Raw genomic sequence first — 26,158 nt, forward strand, 5'->3', positions numbered from 1 at the left:
TAAATCACCTAGCTGCCAATGGGCACAAGGTGTCCCCGGGAAAATTGCAGTACTGCCTGACAGAAGTACAGTACTTGGGACACAGAATTGAGAAAGGCAAACGAAAGGTGTCACCAGACAGGATAGAGGCGATCATGAAAATGAACGCGCCTCAGACACAGAGAGAGGTCAGGATGTTCCTAGGGATGGTGGGTTATTGCCGACAGTGGATCGTGAACTTTTCACTGAAAGCAAAGCCCTTGCAAAAACTGACGCACAAAGAGGTGAGTGATCCGGTACCATGGGACAAAGACTGTTTGATGGCATTCTTACAGCTGAGAGAGGACCTGTGTCGTGCTCCGGCATTGGGAATGCCTGATTACAATAAACAATTCTTTCTTTACTGTTGTGAGAGAGAAGGTTGTGCGTTGTCTGTGTTGGTCCAAATCCATGGGAATGCCCGTAGACCAGTTGCTTATTTCTCGGCTACTTTAGACCCAGTAGCCGCAGCGTTGCCCGGATGTCTCAAATCCGTTGCTGCAACGGGTGTCAGCATTGAGAGATGTGAAAATATCGTTATGGGGCACCCGTTAGAGGTGTGCGTGCCACATTCTGTTGAACTGTTGATGACCAGGACCAAAACACAGCATCTGACCAATAGCAGGCTCACGCGCTATGAGCAAGTTATTCTTGCTGCAGAGAACGTGACCCTCAAGAGATGCTCTGTTTTGAACCCTGCTACCTTAATGCCACTTCCAAATGATATCGATGATGATGATGAATATACAGACCATGACTGTCTCGATGTGACTGAACTATGCACCAAACCCAGACCCGACATCGTAGATGAGCCACTGACGGACCCAGATGAAGTTTTCTTTGTCGATGGCTCATGTGTAAGAGACGAAGTTGGGCAGTTGAGAGCAGCTTATGCTGTTTGTACAATTGAAGGAGTTGTGGAAGCTGGGTGCCTGGAAGGAGTACACTCCGCTCAGGTAGCCGAGATTATTGCCCTAACACGTGCTTGCTTAGCAGGCAATCAAATTCGAGTCACCATCTACACCGACAGCCAATACGGGTTTGGGGTAGTTCATGATTACGGGCAGTTATGGTCTCAAAGAGGGTTCATGACTTCTTCAGGCTCTCCCATTCGCAATGGAGAGTTTGTGCGCCTGTTGTTAGAAGCATTGCAATGTCCAGCAAGTATCGCAGTTGTAAAGTGCATCGCACATACCAAAAATGAGGACTTTGTTTCAAAAGGCAATAGATATGCTGATGAAGTTGCGCGGTATTGCGCAGAACAAGGTTACTCTTTCACAGAGGTGGATGTGGGTGGAATAAATGTAAGAACTGAATTAGCCATGATACTGGAAACTGTTGATACTTGGGATGAATTGTCAACCATGCAAGAAAATGCTCCTGATTCTGAGAAAGAAACATGGGAAAAGGCAGGATGTGTAATGGGTGAGACTCATTTTTGGGTCTCAGCAGACGGCAGAGCAGTGTTGCCCAATGAGATGGTGAGTCCAATGGCTAGACTCATACATGGTCCAGTACACTTAGGGAGAGATGCTATGCTGAGAGTGTTTAGACAGACTTGGTACAATCCTAAGTTTAGAATAGCAGCAGAAGCAGTGTGCCAGCGTTGTGTGACCTGCCAGCAGCTGAATGTAGGGAAAAGAACACCAGTTGCACTAAGTCACATAGGAAGGTCTGGAGGTCCATTCAACAGAATGCAGATAGATTTCATTGAAATGCCAAGATGCAACCGCCTCCGCTATGTCCTGGTGGTTGTTTGTGTGTTCTCCAGATGGGTTGAGGCATACCCTACACGTAGGTGCGACACCCTCACAGTGGCTAAGTTACTGCTTAGAGAACTTATCCCTCGGTTCGGGGTGCCGGCCTTTTTGGAATCAGATAGGGGAACACATTTTAACAGCGAGCTTGTGAAGATGATTTGTGTTGCACTGAATATAGACCAAAAGCTCCATTGCAGTTACCGACCAGAAGCCTCAGGAATTGTGGAACAAATTAATGGCACGATCAAGTCCAGAATAGCGAAAGTTTGCTCCTCAACGACCCTGAGTTGGCCTGATGCCCTGCCATTGGTACTCATGAGCCTTCGTAGTACCCCAGACAGAAGAACAGGGTTGTCACCACATGAGGTGTTAATGGGGAGAGCAATGAGACTGCCATCTATTCCAGCTACTGCACTGTTAAATATCACAGATGATATGATCCTGGACTATTGTAAGGGGCTGTCTGACGCCATGCGTTCTGTGTCCCTTCAGGTGCAGGCTGCAGAGGTTCCAGCGTGCCAGGGCCCTTGCCATGACCTGTATCCTGGGGACTGGGTCCTGGTGAAGAAACATGTGAGAAGAAGCTGCTTGGATATTCGTTGGCGTGGGCCCTACCAGGTCATCCTGATCACAAGTACAGCTGTAAAGGTGGGAGGCCTGCCCAACTGGATACACGCGTCGCATACGAAAAGGGTTCCAGCACCTCTGGAAACAGCTCCTCTCTCGGATGGACGTCCAGCTGAGGACCAAGAAGCCATAGAGGGGGCTAGCCAAGCTGTAGAGGTGCCAGTGGAAGCAGGGAACGAGTCTGACCAAGCTGAGGACGGTCAGTACAACAGCGAAACAGAAGACGCTACAGAAGGAGAAGACAGCTGGGAGTACGAGTCTGACCCTGACAGGTCTGAAAGAGAGCGAGAACAGACCAGAAGGAGAAGGAGTAGAAGGGCACGTGGAGAAGCAAATTGGCCGCAAAGAAGAAGTTCTAGCCTGAGGTCAACTCCAGAAGCAACCCTTCCTCCGATATCAGAAGACTCAGACCCAGAAGAAGGTGCTCAGGGCGCTGAAGCACCAGACCGAAGAAGGTCAAGAAGAGTGCGTGTGCCTAACAGAAGATACTCCACACCTGAGTGGACATATCTGGCGACAAATGTCTGTGAAACCGGAGACAGGGAGGATCCGAGCGGTGGTGGTGTCCAGTTCTGAGCCCATTATCACCGTGGAAATACAACTGTTGGTACCCGGTGTCGAACAAGAAGGGTCACTAACATTCGTGCTCCCCAGACCTCCCCGCCTCAGCAAGTTAAAACACATGTTTCTTACAGAATTGAAATTCCCCGACTTTGGTACCACGATAACAGCACATGAAGAGCATACTCTTCGCATGGAAATATTGAACTATGCTATTGAAGCTGCAACCACAAATCTAATAGTCGATTGTTAAAGGACTTTGTAAATAAAGCAAGCAGAAGAAAAGAAGATTACCTAGCGCCCAGGAAGCAGAGAATTTTAGGGAACCCCTTGAGTGGATGGAGAAGGACTAGGGTTGTCTTTTTGAACTGTGAAAGGACTTTTTGCGAAAAAGGCTGTCAGCCTCCAGCTGTGTGGATTCTAAAGACAAAAAAGGATTGAAAGAGACTGTAAAGGAACGAGAGGGAAAGAACTTTTTTTGCAAAGAGAAAGGGAAAAGCTAGATTGTCTGACGAAATGGAGGCCGGCACCCCGAACCGCAGAGCTAAATGTATAATAGGTACACTAATAGTAGGAGTGATAATATTAATAGCTTTAGTGGTAACAATTTCTTATGTAAAGGGACATGAGGAAGAGGTAAAGGTAACTGATGCGAATTCTGTAGTAACACTTACACCCACTGTTGCAGGTGAGAAAAGGGAAAACACTCAAGAGAAAGCGTTATTGGCTGCAGAAGCCCGCAGGTTACATGTAGACGAGTCCCAAGGAGACTTTAGGTCAAATGCTTATGCTAAACTTTTGTATGAATACGTGGATGCCATGGAGGTTAAGGATTGCTACGTCTGCATGCAGTTGCCTGCGTCTGTAGATGAAGGAATTCGATATCATCACCTCCCTCTGACATATGGCATTACATGTAGCTTATTGCTTAGTATATTTTATGAGAGAGATAGTTTTGAATACTATTTCTCCAATTATGATTCTGTGTTGCCAGAAGTCCCGAATTATAAGCAGATGAATAAATGGGATTACTGGAAGAGTGAAGACAGATTGGCCAAATTCTTCATTCCTTGGATTACCTTAGATACTTCACATGCCCGTAGAAATAATCTGACATGCAAGGTGTCAGAAGTCGAGAAAAAGTTCATAGGGCAGGTGGATGATCGTTACAGGAGACAAAAGATTTTGAAAAAATCAGGACAAGGGAAATTAGATTGGACCGAGGAAGAGAAGTCACATAAGAGAAAGGGTAGTAGTGGTCCAATAGCTTTAGATAAAGCGCAGAAAGGAAAGTTATGTCTTCACCGAGCCAAAACGTATTATGAAAATGTATACGTGGGTGAAGTTGACTGTGAACATGCTTTTAATTTAGAGTACTACACTAAGGATTTCCTGAAGGGAATGCAAGTGATTCCAAATGTGTATTTTGTATGTGGAAGAAATGCTTACGTGAGACTACCTGACAACTGGTATGGATCATGTTACTTGGCAATTGTCTTCCCCAAAATATATCATGCACAAGACTTATTGATCATTGAGGGCCAGACATCATCGAGGGGAAGGAGAGATGTAGGTGATGCCGAAATGGTTGGAGATGTCTTTGGAGCTATGTTCCCTCTTTTGGGAATAATCCTTAATGATGTTAAAATTAGACGACTGGCAACAGTTGTCGACAGGTTGTCTGCCAGCACTGCTCAGTCCTTAATGCTGGTAGAAGGAGAGATGCAATCGATAAGGGCTATGGTTCTTCAAAATCGGCTTGCATTAGATGTCTTATTAGCAAAAGAGGGCGGAGTCTGTAAGGCTTTGAAGGTTCAGGAATGTTGCACTTACATTCCAGACCTTTCAAAGCCCCTTGAGAAAGTTATTAAGAACATAACTAATATACACAAAGAGATCGAAGACTTGAGTAGAGAAAATGTCTGGGAAAAGGTGGGCCACGGAATGAGTACAGTTGGAGGGTGGTTTTCCACCTTAGGCAAAAGCTTTATTTGGTATATCCTAAAGCCTATCATCATAATATTGATCTGTGGGATAATATTGTGGGGATTGGTGAGGGTATTCAAATGGTACAGAGCAAGAAGGTCAGAAAGGGCCCAAAGAGAACAGTTGCAGAGATTGGCTGCCATACAAGATAATCAGTACAGGAGCCTGAGAGCTCTGGAAGCGCAGAGAATGCCAGCAATAACTGCAGTTTAAATGTTAGTGATGACCCCGAGAGGTCATCAAAGGGGGGAACTGAGAGAGCGCAAACTGATATAAATATATGAGTACATCACATTTACCTATAGAGAGCATAATTCATGAAGAGAAATGCCATGAGTGCTAATAGTATATGAAATTATATTCTAAATGTATAGCTAATATAGAGATTTAAGTAGAAGTGGAATTAATACAGAAATGTGTGACATTATATGATTTTATTAGACGTGATTATTTTGAATCTATGTCGTGTAGCTGTTAACATAAGATGGTCTGTGGTAAAACGCAGAACAGGGTAGGCCTCAGGGCCAGAGCTGGAGCTAAAAGGGAAGGTGTTTCTTTTCACGACACAGATTGTTTAACGTTTTTGGTCATTGTATTAATGGGCCATGATTTAGAGTAATGTTTTCCAAATAATAGAATAAGAGTTTTAACATGCTTTAATTAAATGAAGAAATAGAATGCTATAATCATAATGTGAAATATTGTAGGCCTGAAATGTTTTAGCATTGATTTACACGTACATGTCTGGGCTGAGAAATGTTGCAAGCCTTTTTAGAAGTCTATGAGAGTTGGGTTCTTGGCGGCAGATATCTGTCTGCAACAGGAAAGGGGGGATCCAATTATAAGTGAATGAATAGAGGTCTGTTCAGTAGACGGCCCAGACATGGAGGAGGGTTCTGGAATGTTTAAGGGGTATCAGCGGGCCGGAGAAGAGACTGAGAAGCAAGGTCAACTCTAATGTCTGAGGCCCAATACAAAGCATCATGGAAAAAGCCTGAAGTTGCACCACGTGAGAGGCGTTTCGCAAGGGGCGTCTCAAATGTTGTTGACTATTTTGTATTAGGGACAGCACCCCTGGGTGGAGTTAGAGCAGAGACCTGAGGACCCTTTAGAGAGCGGATGGGTAGGCAGTGAGGGGTCATGACTGGAGAACTTTAGGTTTTCACCAAGAGACTTAGAGTGGGTGACTTCCCTTGGGGGTCATTCATTGCTGACACCTTTGTTAGGTTGGGATTTGGTTAAGTAGGGATACCATCTAGAACAGGGTAGGGACGCCTAACCTGTGTTTGTTTTCCTCCAACCTAAATGAAGGAGAGATATGCGTCTATGCTGATAGCTTTGCTATTTTTAGAACTTGTGTTAGTGATTTCTGTTGCTCGTCTGAGGGCTTTTCGAGAGCACATGTATGTAATTGGACCTGTGTATCTCGTGAATCTCATTCTGAGATGCTTGTATTTGCAGCTCATTATATCTTTACAATAAACTTTTGAAACCTAGAAGTTGTCCGTGATCTTTAAGAGTAGAGTCCTTTATTGGGTGAACTAACTTGCAGATAGGTGTACTGTTTCCTTCCAAGACAGGCAATAAAGGTTCAGTCGACCAGATCGAGGTTTGGATCAATAGATATAAGGTATCGATCAAAATCTCGCCCTTTCAGTTGTGTTCCCACAACTTCGGAATAGCCCTTCTTACAGATTCTCTTGTCACGCTTTGGCTGTGGACATGACTTTATTCTGGAGTTGTCTTCAGCAAATCGCCATCAATGTCAACAAAACAAGCACCATAATACCAGCTGATTTCTGGTTTGCTGACTGGCCCTTGGATGTTGCATTGCTGTGAGAAACTTCACACACGAGTCCTAAAATGTCCATTATGTAATACACCAGACAGCTTATTTCAAAAAGTGTCAGCATTTACAATAACGTGCTGGGATTTAGTTTGAAGGCGAGAACTCGTGTCAGTGCACCGCCAATCTGTTATCTTTATAGCGGCATACATCAAAGTGAGTTGATATCTTTGGTTGACCTAAATGTAAAAAGAAAAAAAGGGTGTGTGTTTTAATGCAAGTTATTCCTCATATCCTTCGAATTTCACTCTGGAAACAAGTACCATCTGCACACAGGTATAGACCGGAACCTATAGCATTTTGTCCCTAACAGCGTACCGTTGACAAGGGATTGCCAGCCAACCTCTCTGCAGCGTGAACCCTGGCAATAATAGCAGCTGCTCAGAATGGATTGCCTCCTCTTTGAACCTGGATCTCTGGCAGCTTTAGTAATTGAGCATTTCAAAGACAAGTGAGGAAAAGTAATTGAGCTGCGAGAAGCGTGTTGCAGAGACCTTTTCGCGCAGACCTGCATCCTTCAGTGAAATGGGATTCTCTGTCAAGCACACTTAGACTTCTGTTTGAGCCGTTTTTATTGTGGGTGTGCGGAATCTCGCTTTTTTCCCTCGTATGGGTATGATTTTCATTTCAAACTGGTGAGGCCTCAGTTTTGTGGACATATAAAATGTGTCCTGGACTGGAGGCCCCAAAGCTTCTGGGTCAACGAGGGCAGGATAACGAATGAGTAGGGGCTCACTGACAGAATATGAGAACCAAAAATACAATGTGGACAGAATATTGTGTCAAAAATATCAAGAAGATGAGTGGAAATAGGTAAGTATAGATTTACTATTCTTAACTCCTCATCTAGGTACCTTGAAGAAATATGTATCATCACAGTACATATATTTGGAGTTATGAACAGTAAAACCTTACATACCTTTAGAAACTTACTGTCACAATATTTTTACCCTCAATATTCTTACCCAATATTTTGTCCCAAAATATTTTGTGTTCTGATATTCTGCGTAAACACCATGAATAGGAGTAGCTCAACAGTGACACGTGTTGTTATGGTGTGTCATTGTTCAACCAGAGAGCAGTGGTGTAACAATAGCCCCTGCAGCTCCCTTGTTTCAGGTGGACCCCGAGCTCCGGGGGGCCCCCTCACCCACCGCAGGCAACATGCATGGGCCTCTGGTCTGAGAGCTCCTGACTGTATCTGGAGTGTGGGGGGGGGGGCCTTCCATGTACTTTGTAGGGGGACCATCTCAAGTTTTGTTACGGCAGTGTCAGAGGGCACAATGTATGTTGTTTCATCCTTTGAGAGGGGAAAGGCCATACACGTTGTCTATCTTTCAGTGGCTTTCACCAAGGGGCTGTTGGAACGCAAATATATATGGCTCCCCCTGAGCTTGGGTCCTGTGACGAGGCAACGACGGACAGAGCGGGGCCTCTTTCTTCCTGAGCTGGGTTCCAGGAGAGGTGAGGTATACTCCCTGGAAAACTCGGATGTAAGACACACCAGTTGATACAGAGGAACACAAAACTGGATAATTTATACATATCCTTTACAAATTGATTAATGTTTCACTTTTTTGCAGTAGCAAACGTTTAGAACTTTGGCCCTGAAGAAAGCAGTGGAATCCTGTTCCTACCGGCTGAAACATGTTGGCCTAGTACATGCAGTTATTTGGTTAGACTGCTTTCTTTGCACTGTTCTTGGTTTTAGCGAGGGAAAGGACAAACTTATTAAAGTTTTCTATATTGTTCCTTTACCCATTTTTAATTCACCACTTTATGTTTTTTGCACTGCACATGTTCCCATCACGATCGCTAGCTCATGATCACTACAGTGATTGAGGGTGTGACCCAAATGAGTAGAGGTAATGGACGAGTCCCGTTGATCAAGGGACACACCATCCCACTTTGGATGACCAAATGAGAATATTTGATCTACTTTAACTTTGATGGGAATCCAGCAATTCTCTTTATGGAGCCCAAAACGAATGCGATCACTTAAAATGGACTTATCAGGAAATGGGGCACTCTGGATACTCCAGCTTTTCTGGAAAGTCTAAATAATTCTCAACCGGGCCCAAATATCGACCTTAATTCAGTCGCGTCTGATGTCTCCAACTGGCTCAACGCCGCTAGTGACATTCACGCTCCTTTAAAAGAATGCAAAACCATTCGTCATTTTAAGGCCCATATATGGTTCTCGTCTGATTTGAGAGGAAAAAAGCTCATTGTCCGACAAAAGGAGCGAGCTTGGAGGAGGACTTATAACATTCTTGACAGGACCAGTTATCTCGCCGCACGTGCTGACTATATGAAATCCATCTTGTCAGCCAAATCTAAGTTCTTCTGTAATTTAATTGGACAGTCCAATTACAATCCCAAAGAGATTTTCTCTATTGTTAATAAACTGTCGAATCCTAGTAGAACTGAGATCATGCCTGTGGCCAATCAAGATTTCTGTAACACCTTGAATCAATATTTTCTGGACAAAATTGCCACTATTAAATTCAGCATTCCTGCCACTACCCTTGTTCAGTCTACCCCCGTTCTTGCCTCTAACGCTCTAACTCTGGACCACTTTCCTCCTCTGGACGTTCCAGCTTTAATATCCTTATTGAATAGGGTAAAATCAGGTTCCCCTCGTGACTGCTGTCCCCCTTATATATTAAAGCTGGTATTTGCCGCCTTTCCTACCCCGGCTCTAACACTCCTCAATACTTCCTTGCTCCAAGGGATAGTACCCAAATCCTTTAAGGATGCAGCTTTGCTGCCTCTTTTAAAAAAGCCGGGAGTGGACCCGGCTACTCTCTCAAATTACAGACCTATATCTTTGCTTCCGTACCTGGCCAAGGTACTGGAAGCCCACGTCACTTTCCATCTTTCAAATTTTATTGAACAGTCTGACGCTTTATACTTCTCTCAGGCCGGCTTCCGTCCGGCCCATTCGACTGAGTCAGTAATTGTAGCGGTCTTGGACTCTTTGCGCTCTAGTGCAGACTTGGGAATCCCTCAGGCGCTGGTGCTACTTGACCTGTCGGCCGCGTTTGACACGGTTGACCACAACATTCTTCTCGACCGTGTCAGAGCCGCGGGCATTTGTGGCCCAGCCCACGATTGGATTAGATCCTTCCTTTGCGACCGCACTCAGGCGGTCGGACTTCCCCCTTTTTCCTCTTACAAACTGCATACCACTTGTGGAGTTCCCCAGGGATCCTCACTGTCACCTATTTTGTTTAACATTTATATGCTTCCTCTGCTTCAGTCTCTTCAGTCTTTTAAAGTTACCACTTTTAATTATGCAGATGATCTGCAACTCACTTTCACAATTGATAATTCCCCTGATTCCATTCACCAATTTCAGAACACCATGCTCCACATCTGCCGGTGGATGGACGAGAACCAACTCAAGCTGAATCCGGGTAAGACGGAACTGGTTTTGTTTGGCAACAGTCAATTGCTCTGGGTCCCTCATTATTGGCCATCTATCTTGGCCCCCTTCTGTTCCGTCTAAATCAGTTAAAAGCCGGGGGGTGCTCATTGATAGTGAGTTCTCTTTAAAACCACAGGTCAATTCAGTTGTGTCTACCTGTTTTTTCCAATTGCGGAAATAAAAAAGATCAGTCAGATGCTCACTCGATCAGCCCTAATCCAGGTAGTAAGGGCATTGGTGCTGTCTCACTTAGACTATGCCAACGCCATCTATCTCGGCCTCCCCGTCACACTCGGCAAACGTTTGCAGTTGGCACAAAATCAGGTGGCTCGACTTATACACCGCCTCCCGCGTTGGCAGTCAACCAGACCTCTTTTGAGGCAACTTCACTGGCTCCCGATTCAACACCGTGTCACCTTCAAATCGGCATGTATAATTTTTAAATCCCTTCACGCCCGTAGTCCTAAGTTTATTCAGAAACTTCTGCTTAGAGACACCCCCTCCCGCAGCCTCCGGTCTGTGTCCCAAACTCTCCTGATTGTTCCTCATTTTAAGCTTTCGCGAAAGGGAGGCCGCAGGTTTGCTACTCTCGCTCCCAAGCTGTGGAACTCTCTCCCCTTGGAGATTCGCTCCTGTATTGCCCTTCTTCCATTCAGGAAGCTTTTAAAGACATGGTTGTTTACCCAGGCCTTGGCCTAGTGCTTGTTGGTCTTTGTAGTGAAGTTAGTGTCCTGTTGGTCAGCGCCATGAAACCCTTGGGTGAGCGAGCGCTCTATAAAACTTTGAAATAAATAAAAGATAAATACCAACAATCTAAGTATGTCCATTTTTTAGGTATTGTCCTGTTTTTCTTGTAGGCAGTAAGACTTATTAAGCCCTGTTAGCGCCAACTCACTTGGTAAGGAGTTTGCAGCTTTTTGGAGTACTAGTAGCTCCCATATAGACCCCCAGTTTCTCTTGTTTGTTAGTTATGCCTGCCCACCATACCATTACTTATGGTGCCTGCCATACGCGCAGGGATATGTAGAGGCCCCCAATGTCGCTTTCCATTATCCTGTCCATGTCGGAAAGGGGGTCATGGAATGGAAGTTGGAAACCAACATCATATTCCCGACGTCGGAGATGCCATCATTAAGAGATTATGAGGTGTTTTTGATGGAAAGGAAAGCGTCGGATGGTCCCTCCCCCTACTTCCTCCGACCGCATGCATTGTAATGCGTCAGTCAAACTGCAGAAGCAAATGGTGGTAGGACAGCAACCAACGAGCTCTCGGTTCCGGTGCGACAGCCATCGTAATCAGGCCCCAAGTGTAGTCCTACTGCAAAGATAACGGGTAGGAAACTTTCATTCAACAAAACCAAATGACCTAATTCTTTAGGCAATTTACATCCAGACCTGTGAACACATTTGCATTGTCAAATGATCCTTCCAGCCACACCTCTAACTCTAGAGATTGTTACCGTGTTCCAGTCTATTGCCAAAATAAAAGATAGCCATACTCTGATCAACACATTACGAAACAGCACAGGACATACATTCACTAGAAGGACAACATTTGAAAAAATGTGAATAGCTAGATGGCACCTCACGGGCGCACCACCAATGGGACCCCTGGTTGGTACTCACCAGGATGGCCCTGTTCTCATCATCGGTGCCACCTAGCTTAACGTAAACGTGTCCGAAACCCAAAGGAAAAGAGACAGTGAATCGATAGGTAGTATTCGCATCTCTCCTTTTTATGTATATGTGTTTACTGTTTGCAACAAGAGAATGCGAGTAAAAGGTTTCTGTATCTTGTTTGCACAGTAATTTTTGCGTTATATGTTGAATGTTGTTAGTCCTTGTCACATATAAGTTTTGTGTACACTGCACCATTCACTGTCTCTTTTCCTTTGGGTTTCGGACACGTTTACGTTAAGCTAGGTGGCACCGATGATGAGAACAGGGCCATCCTGGTGAGTACCAACCAGAGTGTCTGAATCCCAGCTCAGAACCTGGCTATATGCAAATTAGTCTTTCCCTGGCCCAGTGCATCATGGGAACAGGGCAGACCAAACTACCAAGCCAATTCTTCACCAGAAAGGAGACAAGCTACCGGGGACCGGTTTCTGGCATTTCAGCCTCTTCGGCCCGGCTTGCTTGAATCCTGATGGAGCAGTGAGAAAGGGACTCATGTCTGAGTATACCCTGCCACACCTATAGTGGCCAAAAACGATACAGAAAAGGGGGTGGTGATGAACAGAGTGTCTGAATTAAGCAGACCACTCTTACCCAGTCCAAAGATCAGGGCTTGATCCATCACCGTTATTTATCTCACTGCCCCATCCCAGCTCAGAACCTGGCTATATGCAAATTAGTCTGTCCCTGGCCCAGTGCATCATGGGAACAGGGCAGACCAAACTACCAAGCCAATTCTTCACCAGAAAGGAGACAAGCTACCGGGGACCGGTTTCTGGCATTTCAGCCTCTTCGGCCCGGCTTGCTTGAATCCTGATGGAGCAGTGAGAAAGGGACTCATGTCTGAGTATACCCTGCCACACCTATAGTGGCCAAAAACGATACAGAAAAGGGGGTGGTGATGAACAGAGTGTCTGAATTAAGCAGACCACTCTTACCCAGTCCAAAGATCAGGGCTTGATCCATCACCGTTATTTATCTCACTGCCCCATCCCAGCTCAGAACCTGGCTATATGCAAATTAGTCTGTCCCTGGCCCAGTGCATCATGGGAACAGGGCAGACCAAACTACCAAGCCAATTCTTCACCAGAAAGGAGACAAGCTACCGGGGACCGGTTTCTGGCATTTCAGCCTCTTCGGCCCGGCTTGCTTGAATCCTGATGGAGCAGTGAGAAAGGGACTCATGTCTGAGTATACCCAGCCACACCTATAGTGGCCAAAAACGATACAGAAAAGGGGGTGGTGATGAACAGAGTGTCTGAATTAAGCAGACCACTCTTACCCAGTCCAAAGATCAGGGCTTGATCCATCACCGTTATTTATCTCACTGCCCCATCCCAGCTCAGAACCTGGCTATATGCAAATTAGTCTGTCCCTGGCCCAGTGCATCATGGGAACAGGGCAGACCAAACTACCAAGCCAATTCTTCACCAGAAAGGAGACAAGCTACCGGGGACCGGTTTCTGGCATTTCAGCCTCTTCGGCCCGGCTTGCTTGAATCCTGATGGAGCAGTGAGAAAGGGACTCATGTCTGAGTATACCCTGCCACACCTATAGTGGCCAAAAACGATACAGAAAAGGGGGTGGTGATGAACAGAGTGTCTGAATTAAGCAGACCACTCTTACCCAGTCCAAAGATCAGGGCTTGATCCATCACCGTTATTTAATTCAGAGACTCTGTCCATCACCACCCCTTGTTGTAAATAATTTTGTCCACCCTAAGCGTGGAAGGGTATACTCAGATGTGAGTCCCTTGCTCATTGCACCATCAGGATTCAAGCAAGCCGGGCCGAAGACGGCTGAAATGCCAGAAACCGGTCCCCGGAAGCTTGTTTCCTTCCCAGTGTAAGAATTGGCTTTTGTAGTCTGGTCTGCCCTGTTCCCATGATGCACTGGGCCAGGGACAGACTAATTTGCATACAGCCAGGTTCTGAAACTGGGATGGTGCAATGAGCTAAAAAACGGTGTTGGATCTAGCCCTGATCTCTTGACTGGGTGAGAGTACTCTGCTTAATTCAGAGACTCTGTCCATCACCACCCCTTGTTGTAAATAATTTTGTCCACCCTAAGCGTGGAAGGGTATACTCAGATGTGAGTCCCTTGCTCATTGCACCATCAGGATTCAAGCAAGCCGGGCCGAAGACGGCTGAAATGCCAGAAACCGGTCCCCGGAAGCTTGTTTCCTTCCCAGTGTAAGAATTGGCTTTTGTAGTCTGGTCTGCCCTGTTCCCATGATGCACTGGGCCAGGGACAGACTAATTTGCATACAGCCAGGTTCTGAAACTGGGATGGTGCAATGAGCTAAAAAACGGTGTTGGATCTAGCCCTGATCTCTTGACTGGGTGAGAGTGCTCTGCTTAATTCAGAGACTCTGTCCATCACCACCCCTTGTTGTAAATAATTTTGTCCACCCTAAGCGTGGAAGGGTATACTCAGATGTGAGTCCCTTGCTCATTGCACCATCAGGATTCAAGCAAGCCGGGCCGAAGACGGCTGAAATGCCAGAAACCGGTCCCCGGAAGCTTGTTTCCTTCCCAGTGTAAGAATTGGCTTTTGTAGTCTGGTCTGCCCTGTTCCCATGATGCACTGGGCCAGGGACAGACTAATTTGCATACAGCCAGGTTCTGAAACTGGGATGGTGCAATGAGCTAAAAAACGGTGTTGGATCTAGCCCTGATCTCTTGACTGGGTGAGAGTACTCTGCTTAATTCAGAGACTCTGTCCATCACCACCCCTTGCTGTAAATAATTTTGTCCACCCTAAGCGTGGAAGGGTATACTCAGATGTGAGTCCCTTGCTCATTGCACCATCAGGATTCAAGCAAGCCGGGTCCGAAGACGGCTGAAATGCCAGAAACCGGTCCCCGGAAGCTTGTTTCCTTCCCAGTGTAAGAATTGGCTTTTGTAGTCTGGTCTGCCCTGTTCCCATGATGCACTGGGCCAGGGACAGACAAATTTGCATACAGCCAGGTTCTGAAACTGGGATGGTGCAATGAGCTAAAAAACGGTGTTAGATCTAGCCCTGATCTCTTGACTGGGTGAGAGTACTCTGCTTAATTCAGAGACTCTGTCCATCACCACCCCTTGTTGTAAATAATTTTGTCCACCCTAAGCGTGGAAGGGTATACTCAGATGTGAGTCCCTTGCTCATTGCACCATCAGGATTCAAGCAAGCCGGGCCGAAGACGGCTGAAATGCCAGAAACCGGTCCCCGGAAGCTTGTTTCCTTCCCAGTGTAAGAATTGGCTTTTGTAGTCTGGTCTGCCCTGTTCCCATGATGCACTGGGCCAGGGACAGACTAATTTGCATACAGCCAGGTTCTGAAACTGGGATGGTGCAATGAGCTAAAAAACGGTGTTGGATCTAGCCCTGATCTCTTGACTGGGTGAGAGTACTCTGCTTAATTCAGAGACTCTGTCCATCACCACCCCTTGTTGTAAATAATTTTGTCCACCCTAAGCGTGGAAGGGTATACTCAGATGTGAGTCCCTTGCTCATTGCACCATCAGGATTCAAGCAAGCCGGGTCCGAAGACGGCTGAAATGCCAGAAACCGGTCCCCGGAAGCTTGTTTCCTTCCCAGTGTAAGAATTGGCTTTTGTAGTCTGGTCTGCCCTGTTCCCATGATGCACTGGGCCAGGGACAGACAAATTTGCATACAGCCAGGTTCTGAAACTGGGATGGTGCAATGAGCTAAAAAACGGTGTTGGATCTAGCCCTGATCTCTTGACTGGGTGAGAGTACTCTGCTTAATTCAGAGACTCTGTCCATCACCACCCCTTGTTGTAAATAATTTTGTCCACCCTAAGCGTGGAAGGGTATACTCAGATGTGAGTCCCTTGCTCATTGCACCATCAGGATTCAAGCAAGCCGGGCCGAAGACGGCTGAAATGCCAGAAACCGGTCCCCGGAAGCTTGTTTCCTTCCCAGTGTAAGAATTGGCTTTTGTAGTCTGGTCTGCCCTGTTCCCATGATGCACTGGGCCAGGGACAGACTAATTTGCATACAGCCAGGTTCTGAAACTGGGATGGTGCAATGAGTTAAAAAACGGTGTTGGATCTAGCCCTGATCTCTTGACTGGGTGAGAGTACTCTGCTTAATTCAGAGACTCTGTCCATCACCACCCCTTGTTGTAAATAATTTTGATCAGAGTATGGCTATCTTTTATTTTGGCAATAGACTGGAACACAGTAACAATCTCTAGAGTTAGAGGTGTGGCTGGAAGGATCATTTGACAATCCAAATGTGTTCACAGGTCTGGATGTAAATTGCCTAAAGAATTAGGTCATTTGGTTTTGTTGATTTACTGAGTGGAGGGCGACCTAGTTCTGCACTTCCCTCTTGACTCCTAGTATATGTACGTAGGAAACTTTCATTAACATTCCCTGAATTGACATAAAATATGTAGAACACAGGATGTTGAGAAATCACCCTGCAATCAAAGCATCATCTTTTCAACTTTGTAAAGAATGCAATAGCTATTTTCTTTTTTTAAGGCGACTTCTTCATTACATGATTGACATCTTGGGTAGCTACAGTCTGTACACAGATCTTTCGCAGAGAATAAATGGAGAAGCCTCTCTCATGAAAAAATGTTGCAGCAAACGTCTCAGTATCTGAAATATTTGTGCCAGGTGGGCAAGCACAAACCTAGACTTTCAAAAAGAGCTATCCCTTCAAAGTGTCCTTCTCTCGGAACTGTAAGAGCTGTGCATGCTAACCCTAATTTACAAACAATTCTGGAAATCTAAGCTCGGTGAAGTGTTCTAGGCATACTATTGGGAAGGTCATGATTTCCTAATTACATTTTTACATCGTGTAGTATCCTGAATAGCACAAATGCACCTTTTACCCATAGAGAAAACTCTTGCCCTGCCCTCTATCCAATGTGGAGTTAATACATTGCAGTTCCCATCCTGAAATGGGAGTTACTCCTGCTCTTGGCTGAAGTAAATCTCAGATTTTTCCAGGGTGGAAGAGGTTGAATCAACGTTTTTAAATGCCTACACATGTATGTTTAGGAGCGTTATCAACCTTCCAAGGGAGGCCATACCTTGGAATGCTCAATTCCACCCCATGAGTGTGATTTACAACTATGGATTTCCAGGCACTCATGATGGAGAAATTCAAATGGTAAATTCATTTAAAGCATTTTCTACAATAAAGTAACATTTATTGCCGAACAAATCTTTGTGAACATGACCTATTTGTACTTTGTGGATTTGTACTGCTTCAGATTGAGTAACACAGCACAGAGGCAGGAGCTAGGGACTCATTCATTGAGTGCTGAACAAAGAAAATCAGATTCTCCCACCAGACAGCTGATGGAGACAAAACAAAACACAAATGGTCACCGAGGAGCAGCACTGCATAAGAGAAGGGGAAAACAAAATAACCTATAAAGCATATGAATAAAAACAGGTAATTAGAATCCATGATCTGGAGGACAATTCTTAATATCCTAAACCTGAAATAGGACCATCCAAGAGACAAACGTATTCTACTCGGGAGAGCTTTATCCCTGGAATGAACAAAACAGAGATCTGTAGCTATACTAGAAATCAGAAGAGCAATATTTATAAGTGGATGCTAGTGATAGAACACAATTATGAATCCTATGTGGTTAGAAGTAGAAAAAGCAAGCATTAGCAATAGCAATATTTCCCACCCATGACACAAAGCTGATGGCTTTGTCAATACTTTGGCATTACACTTACTTTATTATTTACCTCAACCATTTCAAAAGGGCCAATTAATATTAACATGTATATAAAGGTTCCAAAATGGTCACTAGTGTAGTGGCATGCATGCCTGTGCATAAAAACATATGGGCAGCAATTTTGTAAAGTTGGTGGCAAAAAACATTCAAAGATTGCTAACCATGCATGAGGATGGTGACACATCTTTGAGTATTTTTCTAATAAAGTACAACAAAATAATTCCAAGAATTCAGCCCATGTGTGTACATGAATGCTAATGGAATGTCGGACAGCTTTGACTTTTTTTGTGGTATTTGATCATTACTTTACCATTGCAAGATGGCAGACTCATGTTTTAATGGTAAATTAAGGATAAAGTATTCAGGGGATGTGACGCTCATGCAAAACAGCAAGTAGGATGTAAAGCAGTGTGCAGCTACCCGGCTCTCATATTTAAAAAAATAAAACAACGGAGCAAGGTAAGGAAGATGAGCAGGGGGAGAGAAACAAATGTGGAGAGAGAGAGCAGAAGGAGAGAAAGACGACAAGAAAATGAAGGAGCTTGGGTCTGTGTTCTAGATCTGCCCTAGAACCTCAGGTCAATGGTTCTTTTTATCAGCATGAAAGTGTGGCGGAGAGAAAAATCGTTAGTCAGCCAATCCTTTCTGTTCCAATTTACTATGTCTCCTAAGAATCACAGTTTCCCAATCAAGTTGGATTAATTTAATACAAAGCCAAGAACAACTGGACATACAGGCACCCCAAGGTGAGGGTGTAGAAATACATCGGAACTAATACAAAGCCAAATCTACGGATGAAGTTAAGGCGGTGCAAAATACACAGGGTGATTAGTTCGAGAATCAGGATACAAAAGATGACGGAACAGTTGCTCCTTTATTAGAAGTTTGTGGGTATAACGCATTAATCTGTCCCTACACTACCACTACCGTGACATCCCTATATAGCATTTCCCAAGGCAAGATCCATTAAGGTAAACACAAGGAGATGATGGACGGAGCACTCCAACTTTTCAGACACTCACCCCCAGTCACAGATTTGGGTTAAATTCTTCATCGTTCATTAGCTAACTTCACCACCTCCGTTCAGACCCAGCCATATGCAAATCAGTCTTGATCCTGTGCCTCATGGGAACAGTCCAGCCCAAACTGCCAAGCCAGGTCTTCCCTGAACCGGAATCAAGCATTATGGGACCTGTTTTGGGGTAACACCCCTCATCAGCCAGGCTAGCTTGAACCCAGTGGCAAAGTGAGCAAGGGACCCACGTCTGGGCATGCCCTGGCAATTAGGGCAAACAAAGCAAACACAAGGAGATAATGGATGGAGCGCTGAAACTTTTCACTCACCTCCAGTCTCAGATCTATCACAGTCCAGCCCGAACTGCCAAGCGAGGTCTTCCCTGAACCGAAAACAAGCATCCTGGGGCTGGACTGTACCAATGAGACACAGGGTGAAGACTGATTTGCATATAGCTGGGTCTGAACTGGGGTGGCGAAGTGACCTAAAGAATGATGATAGATTCAACCCAGATCTTTGACTGGAGTGTCTGAAAAGTTTCAGCGCTCTGTCCATCATATCCTTGTCTTTGCTTTGATCCATTAAGGTGTCAGCATGTGAATTCTTCCTAAGAAGTCTCTTCACATCAGTTAAATCAAGTAGCATAAAGCCACAGAGCTCGTTCTAAGATGCTCTCTTTCTCAAGGCAGAAGTCCCCCGGACACTTTCCCTAACTTCAAAACATTAATGCCACAGGTAGTATCCCAAGATGCATTGCAGCATCACACCATCTCGTCAAGCCAACTCCTTGTAGGTAATTTTCGATTAGGCAGTGATGTACCCAGGCCTTGACGAGATGACGTTGATTCCCAGGCTTGCTCCAATGAGAAAGCACAACAGTTCTCCATCATCAGTATCAACGCTCATTGTATCCTCTTCTCCCTAAGCCTAACTCCTAAAACAAAGACATTATTCTCGCTAACAAAGATGAATTTTCCACCTGCAACAGAAACGTAAGAAAGCACAAATCCAAAAATGCACATTAAATTATACTATTAAATCTAATGTGAGAGCTCCCAGGGAAAATGCATTTCAGGTCTACACAATTCAGCCAACATAAGAAATGACTCACAAGCCTTCTAAAATATATGTATGAAAGGAACACTTTAATGAGCACTTCTAATTATCACCTTACATAAGCAAATCAAATTTGTGAATAATTGTCAGCAGCAAGTATGAATTCTACTGTTAATGTTTTCAACATCCATATCCAGTTTGAACGTTAATTTCTTCAGGTTACATTGAAAATATCCCTAACACGTCACCTTTCACATTATTACAGTTCATGTTCTAATACCACAAGTTATTACGACAACGACAAAGGAATATATGCGGGTGCGGAATACTCATGATTATGATGAACCCCTACAAATGAAAAAGCAACATTTGTGCTACATCAACAGTGTATATTGGAAAGGGAGAGCTAGGAGAGGGTTAGACAGAACTGCAAGAAAAGGGAAGGAGATGGGCAGGATAACAGTGTCGGACTTGGCCCATTTCCCCAAATTTTTTTGCTTTTCACTCCCCTATTTTAGGATGTCTCCCCCATGGTAGAACACTGTATAGGCCATGTGTGGTGTGAGATGCCATGTTAAATGTAATGCAATGGTGTGCAGTTGTTAACCCCCCATTGTAAAAATGTACCCTGGTAACATGACGCTTTTAAAATGGATGCCATGGCTGTGTGTTGTGCCACCTGACTGCAGTAGGTTAGCAGTCTAGATGTTTGGTACCCAGCCATCCCAGCATTTGGAGGGAAAGCCTGGCACCAAGGGTGCTCTACTCCTCCCCCTGAGCCAGTTAGGACCAGTTCCCCAGAGGATTCGAGAAGCTTCTGGCACTGCCTGGTAGGTGGGGTGAGGGGCACATAAATAAGGGGGCTGTGCCACCATATGCTCAGTCAGAGCAGGGACATGAATGTGAGGGGACCTGCTGCCAGGGGATACCACCACCTAGGCCCATGTGCTGGACCCTGCACCCAACTAAAACCCCTCTGCTGTCCCCAGGGCCAGTGGAAGCCCCACTGCAGGAGTACAGGCTGCTGTACATGAGGAGTGCCACGATACAGTGGAGGATGGTTAAAGCCTACCGCCCTGTCTTGATGAGTACCCACTGACTGCTGACCTTGCCCAGTAGTGCCTGCTGCTCTGCTACTTGGCCCCTGAGCGCCACTCCTAAAAACCCCTGAAGAGGAGTGCGCTATATTGTGACTGGACTGGACCACCCCAGGAGGTGAGGAGCGTTACCCTGGGGCCCCTGAGGCTTGCTGTAGGGACTGTCTGCCCCCCTAAGTGCTATAATCCCAAAGCGCTGTGCAGCGACCAGAGCCTGCCTTGTGCCTTCTGCCCCGTGAGACTGTGAGGAGCGCTGTTGCCCCTTCCTAGTGCTGTGGTCCTATAGTGCTGAGCTACTGGAGCGCTGAAATCCTCTAAGTGCTGTGGGGCCCAGGAGAACTGTTGTCTTAAAAGCGCCGCGGGTGCCTACCCCGCATTTTGGCGCGCTCGTGGACTTAGTAATACTGACGGTGCGGCCGCCCGCGCATGCGCATTGGTTAGCAGACGGCGGCGTGAACAAGCAGAGGGAGCCCCGGGACGCCGCTGACAAGGTAAGTGCTTTTTATTTATTTTTATGTGCCCATTTATTATGTGCCCATTTAATAAAATTAGGTATGTTCGGGAGGGGGGGAGGGAGGCGGGTGGCAGGCAACTTCGCTACGCCCAAGGAGTGGGCATAGTGTTGCCTGCTTCACCCACTTTGCAAAGGGCGAAGTAGACAACACTACGCCCACTTCGTGGGCGTAGCGAAGTCCTTAGTCCAGGGTTAGTAAATATCAGCTGCTTCAATCCCCCCACAGTACGTGGACTGTGCACACGTGCGGGGTGCCACACAAACCGCCCCAGAGAAATGTGTTTTGTATTGCATTCACTTGGGCAAACCATGCTCGAGGGAGACGGTACAGGATCTGAGGTAAAGATACCATCTTCAAGACAGCCAACCGTCCATAAAGGGAAAGGGGAAGAGAGGACCATATGCGCATTTCTCGCGAGAAATGCGCATGCGCGACCGCCCGCGCATGCGCATTGGGTAGCAGACGGCGGCGTGAACGAGCAGAGGGAACCCCGGGACGCTGCCGACAAGGTAAGTGCTTTTTATTTATTTTTATGTGTCCATTTAATAAAATTAGGTATGTAGGGGAGGGGGGCATGCGGCGCGTAGTGGGGCTACGTGAAGTGCGCGGGTGGATGTAGTTTCTCGTCCACTTTGTGTAGCTTCGCGTAGCCCCACTACGCACACTACGCCCAGGGTTAATATTTACTCCTATTTTGTTGCGTCTCACATCCATGCCATAAATGAATGGTGGTATAACTCCCCCGCAGATCCGGCATATGCCATAGAGCACGCCGCAATGGAGCAAATCCCTCTTCTCCATTTATTATATAGCTCTACACGTCTAGAGCATTTACCGCTGGCAGGCAGAGTGGTCATACAGCTGTGGAGGGCCAAGACCAGACAAATGGGGTGGAAGGAGAAACTCACTCAGCAAACCGCCCCTGTGGCACGGTACACACCTTCAGTGACCACATTGAGCGGTTTCCGGGGATGGGACCTGGTGGCGATCTCCACCCTTGGAGACGTATTGCGGGGCACAACTTTAAAATCATTTCAACACTTACAGACCAACTTCGGCCTCCATAAGTCACAATTCTATAAATTCTTACAGCTTCGTCACGCACTCAAACTCCAGATCCGCAATTTAGAAGCTCGCCCCGAGTTCCAGCCCTTTGAGGGCCGCCTGCTTATGGGCAACCTTGGTCTACACAAGGTCAGACAAATATATCAGACACTGAAGACGCACAAATCTACCACCCTCGACAAGACCCAACTTGCCTGACAGGCTGACATTCCAGAATTAACAGACGACAATTGGGCCGAAGCGATCGCCAGCCCAAGGAGGGTGGCGGTCTCCACACGCTACTGGCTTATTCAGTTCAAATATTTGCATAGAGTGTACTACACTATGGTGCAGCTATGGCGAATGGGCATCATTCAGTCCCCTACATGTTTAAGGTGCGGCAGGGAAGAGGGGACATTCCTACATACAGTTTGGAGCTGCACAGCTTTGCAGCCCTTTTGGAACAGGGTTCGGTCCTGTCTTAACAAAGTGCTGGCATGGGTGCTTCTCCTTGACCCACGGCTTTTCCTACTACATTCCACCGACGATATTGGGGGAAACCGATATAAACAACACCTGCTGTTCCTGGCCCACACTATCGCCAAAAGGGATATTGCGCAAGGGTGGAAGGCGATGTCTGCCCCAACCATAGGCAATGGGAGAATTAATTTGATAGGTGTATGAGGGCCGCGATTGCTGTCTTTGAGGCCCGGGGCTGCCCCATGAAACATTGTAAGATCTGGACACGGTGGGCGACATATCGAGGGATTGACCTGCCCCCCCCTGTCTGAGGCGGATCCATGAGTGGGCCCCTCTGATCCCTGATGTATTTCACCCTGTGTTGTTTCATTGTGTACTATTGCTTCTCTGCTATGATATATGCTTTGAATCCGGTGTATCATATGCTTTAATATGGAGATCAGAAACTGTCAGCATAATGTTTGTATTATTGCTTTACCTGCACGTACAACAGGTACTGTTCATTATCATAAAAAGGGTTACTGATGCAAATATTATCCTTATATTCATACAGGGCACTGTAAAATTTGTTACGAAAAAAAAAGTATGACTGACACTGAGACCAGAGGACCTGGTCTCAGTTAAACTTAAGACCAAAATTTAAGTTTAACTGAGACAAAGGTTTAACTTTAGTACTCGTAAATGCCCTTCGTGAATTCCAAAGGTCGACTTTTGTCTCAGTTTACCTTAGTGAATCGGGCCCTTCATTTTTTAGTGAAGAATATTTCAGTGTTAAAGGAGGAGTCTAGCCCTAAAAGATATGGTGTGCCCCAGAATAATGAGGTAGGAATATCGATGGCACCAAATATCATGGACTCAGTATAGAAGGACGAAATATGGAAAAGTAAGTAAGCATAGATTTTCTATCTCTAACTCTACTTATATGGACCTTGCCAATATGTTATGTGTCTTCAGGTGTGCAGATGTGAAGTTAAGAATAGTTTATTCATATTTCTCTATATGCATTTACCTTTCGATATTTTAATATTTTGTACACAATATTAGTGTATCTCAATAATCTCTACTTCGATATTCTGCAGAATAAACAAAACATACACAATTCCAGTGAGTTGCTTCATCAATTATTATCATTGAGAATATGGTAGATGATTATACTTCTAAAAAACAAACTTAAAAGCTGTTTAATATGTCTGTCATGGATTGATGAAGCGGATGATTATCTGGGTTGAACAAAAGCCATAAATTAATAAAACCAGATGGCTGTGGGTCGGAAGGAGACTGGGTGAATCATCTCTAGTGAAAGGCAAACAAGCAAATCAAACAGCTGGTCCACCTTTCACTATGCACAAAATCTCATTTGTATTAATGTGTTTTTTTTGTGTAAGATTGAGATTGTTTGCTATTCACGACTGGATATGCGAATGGCAAACAAGTGTAAATTTACACAAAAATGTAAGTTTACTGTTGTGAATCATGCCCAAGCTTTTGTGATTACAAATGTAGTCATAAATCATTGATCAGTTAGCATATATAAGAGGGCCTTATCTATATTCTAACACATTTTAGATTGGTGTTTGTAAGTTCTGTGTGTTCAGAGGCAAATAGGAGTCTCCTCTACACTGTCATCCTTGGCATAAGTTGGGCCTAGCCACATACAAACATCTTGAGTTGAAGAGAAATAAAGAGATAGAATAATACTTCCACAGGGGATTTACGCAGGATGCTCCACCCTGGTACTGGATGCATTCACTGATTGTGCCTCACTACCAAAGTTACCAATCCTATTGACCGCTGGACTAGCTGTGACTAATCAATAATTAACTCTGAGTATCCTCACTTTGTTGAGGTTGGTAAACTCGATCTTTACATCAGCCATTGAGATTTCATCAAACTCAAAGCCATAGTTTATCCCACTGGTGAACATTGAACGTTATAGAAAGGCCATTTTTCTATAATAATTTAATAGAGGATTTAGGTCTTACAGGATTCGCAGAGAGAGGCTTTTGGAATCGAATCATGATTAATATTGTATAATGGTGTCAAGGGAGTGAATGGAATGGAATTAGGAGGAACATTATTGTTTATTAAAAAAGGATTGGAGCACATTTGATAATTGGGTATATTCTTGTGAACAAGAGCTGGGCAAGTCATATCATTCTTATAATTTAGCAAAATTTACAATAGAGTTTTGGGAAACCATATGATGAAAATATAAAATACTGTTTCCTTTCCAATGCTTGAAATAAAGTAATGTATTATACTAAATGGAAGATGCAAGAATAGATTAATAAAACCCAGGATCCTTGATAAATATTGTATGCATCAAGTGTTGGGAATATTTTAAAATCAGGTTTTTAGATACATAAGTACAGTTAGACATAAAGATAACATAATGAGAGTTTTGATAGTCTTTAATCAAAGCATAAATTTGTCGAATTAAAAAAGCAGTATGATATAACTTAAAATTAAGGAAACGTACACCACCTTCAGTCCTAGGTCGAATTAGTTTAGATAAGGCAATTCGGGCACATGTATTATTCCAAAGACATTTGGTACAAGTAGAATTAATTTAGAAGACATAATAAGTGGGAATTTTGAAAGGTAGCATAGAGAGTATAAAAAGCACATGCAGTAAGATCATTATTTTATTGGTACCCAATTTACCCCACTAGGATAAATGAAGAGGAGACCAGGAAGAAAGTATGTTTTGAATTTTAAGTTTTAGACTATTAAAATTATGAGTAAGTATATTAGAAATAGTGGGAGAAAACCAGACACCCAAGCATTTAGATTTGGAAGGGCACCTTGCAAAGTTAGTATTGTGAAGCATGTAATGATAGCATGAAGAATTTAATGGTAAAATCTCAGTTGTAGTGAAGTTTAATCTGTAACCAGAAATATTGGAATATAAATCAATCTCTTGCAAAATGGGATCTAAAGACGTTAGGGGAATACACATATAAACGAAGATGGTAGTTTTTGCAGAGGACATGATCCTTGTCTGGTTTAGGATTAATAACAATAAGGGCATCTAAAACAGAGCCATTAGCTTTAGAGTTCAATAAAAAAGATTTAAAGAGTTCACATAATTTAGGAGGAAATAGAAGATATCAGTTCAATATCAAAATCCCCAGGGCCATGAGCTTTGGCTTTTTTAAAAGATGTAATAGCATCAACAACCTCCCGAAGAATCATATCCTTTTGAAAAGCATTAAAAGTACCAGGAATAGAAGGAGGATTAGGAAGGCCATTAAAAATTTTTTGAATGTTGTATTCTGAGCAATAGGTATCTTCAGTATGTAATGATTCATAATAAGATTGAAAGGTGT

Source organism: Lissotriton helveticus, chromosome 6, assembly GCF_964261635.1.
Source record: "Lissotriton helveticus chromosome 6, aLisHel1.1, whole genome shotgun sequence".
NCBI classification, from domain to species: domain Eukaryota; kingdom Metazoa; phylum Chordata; class Amphibia; order Caudata; family Salamandridae; genus Lissotriton; species Lissotriton helveticus.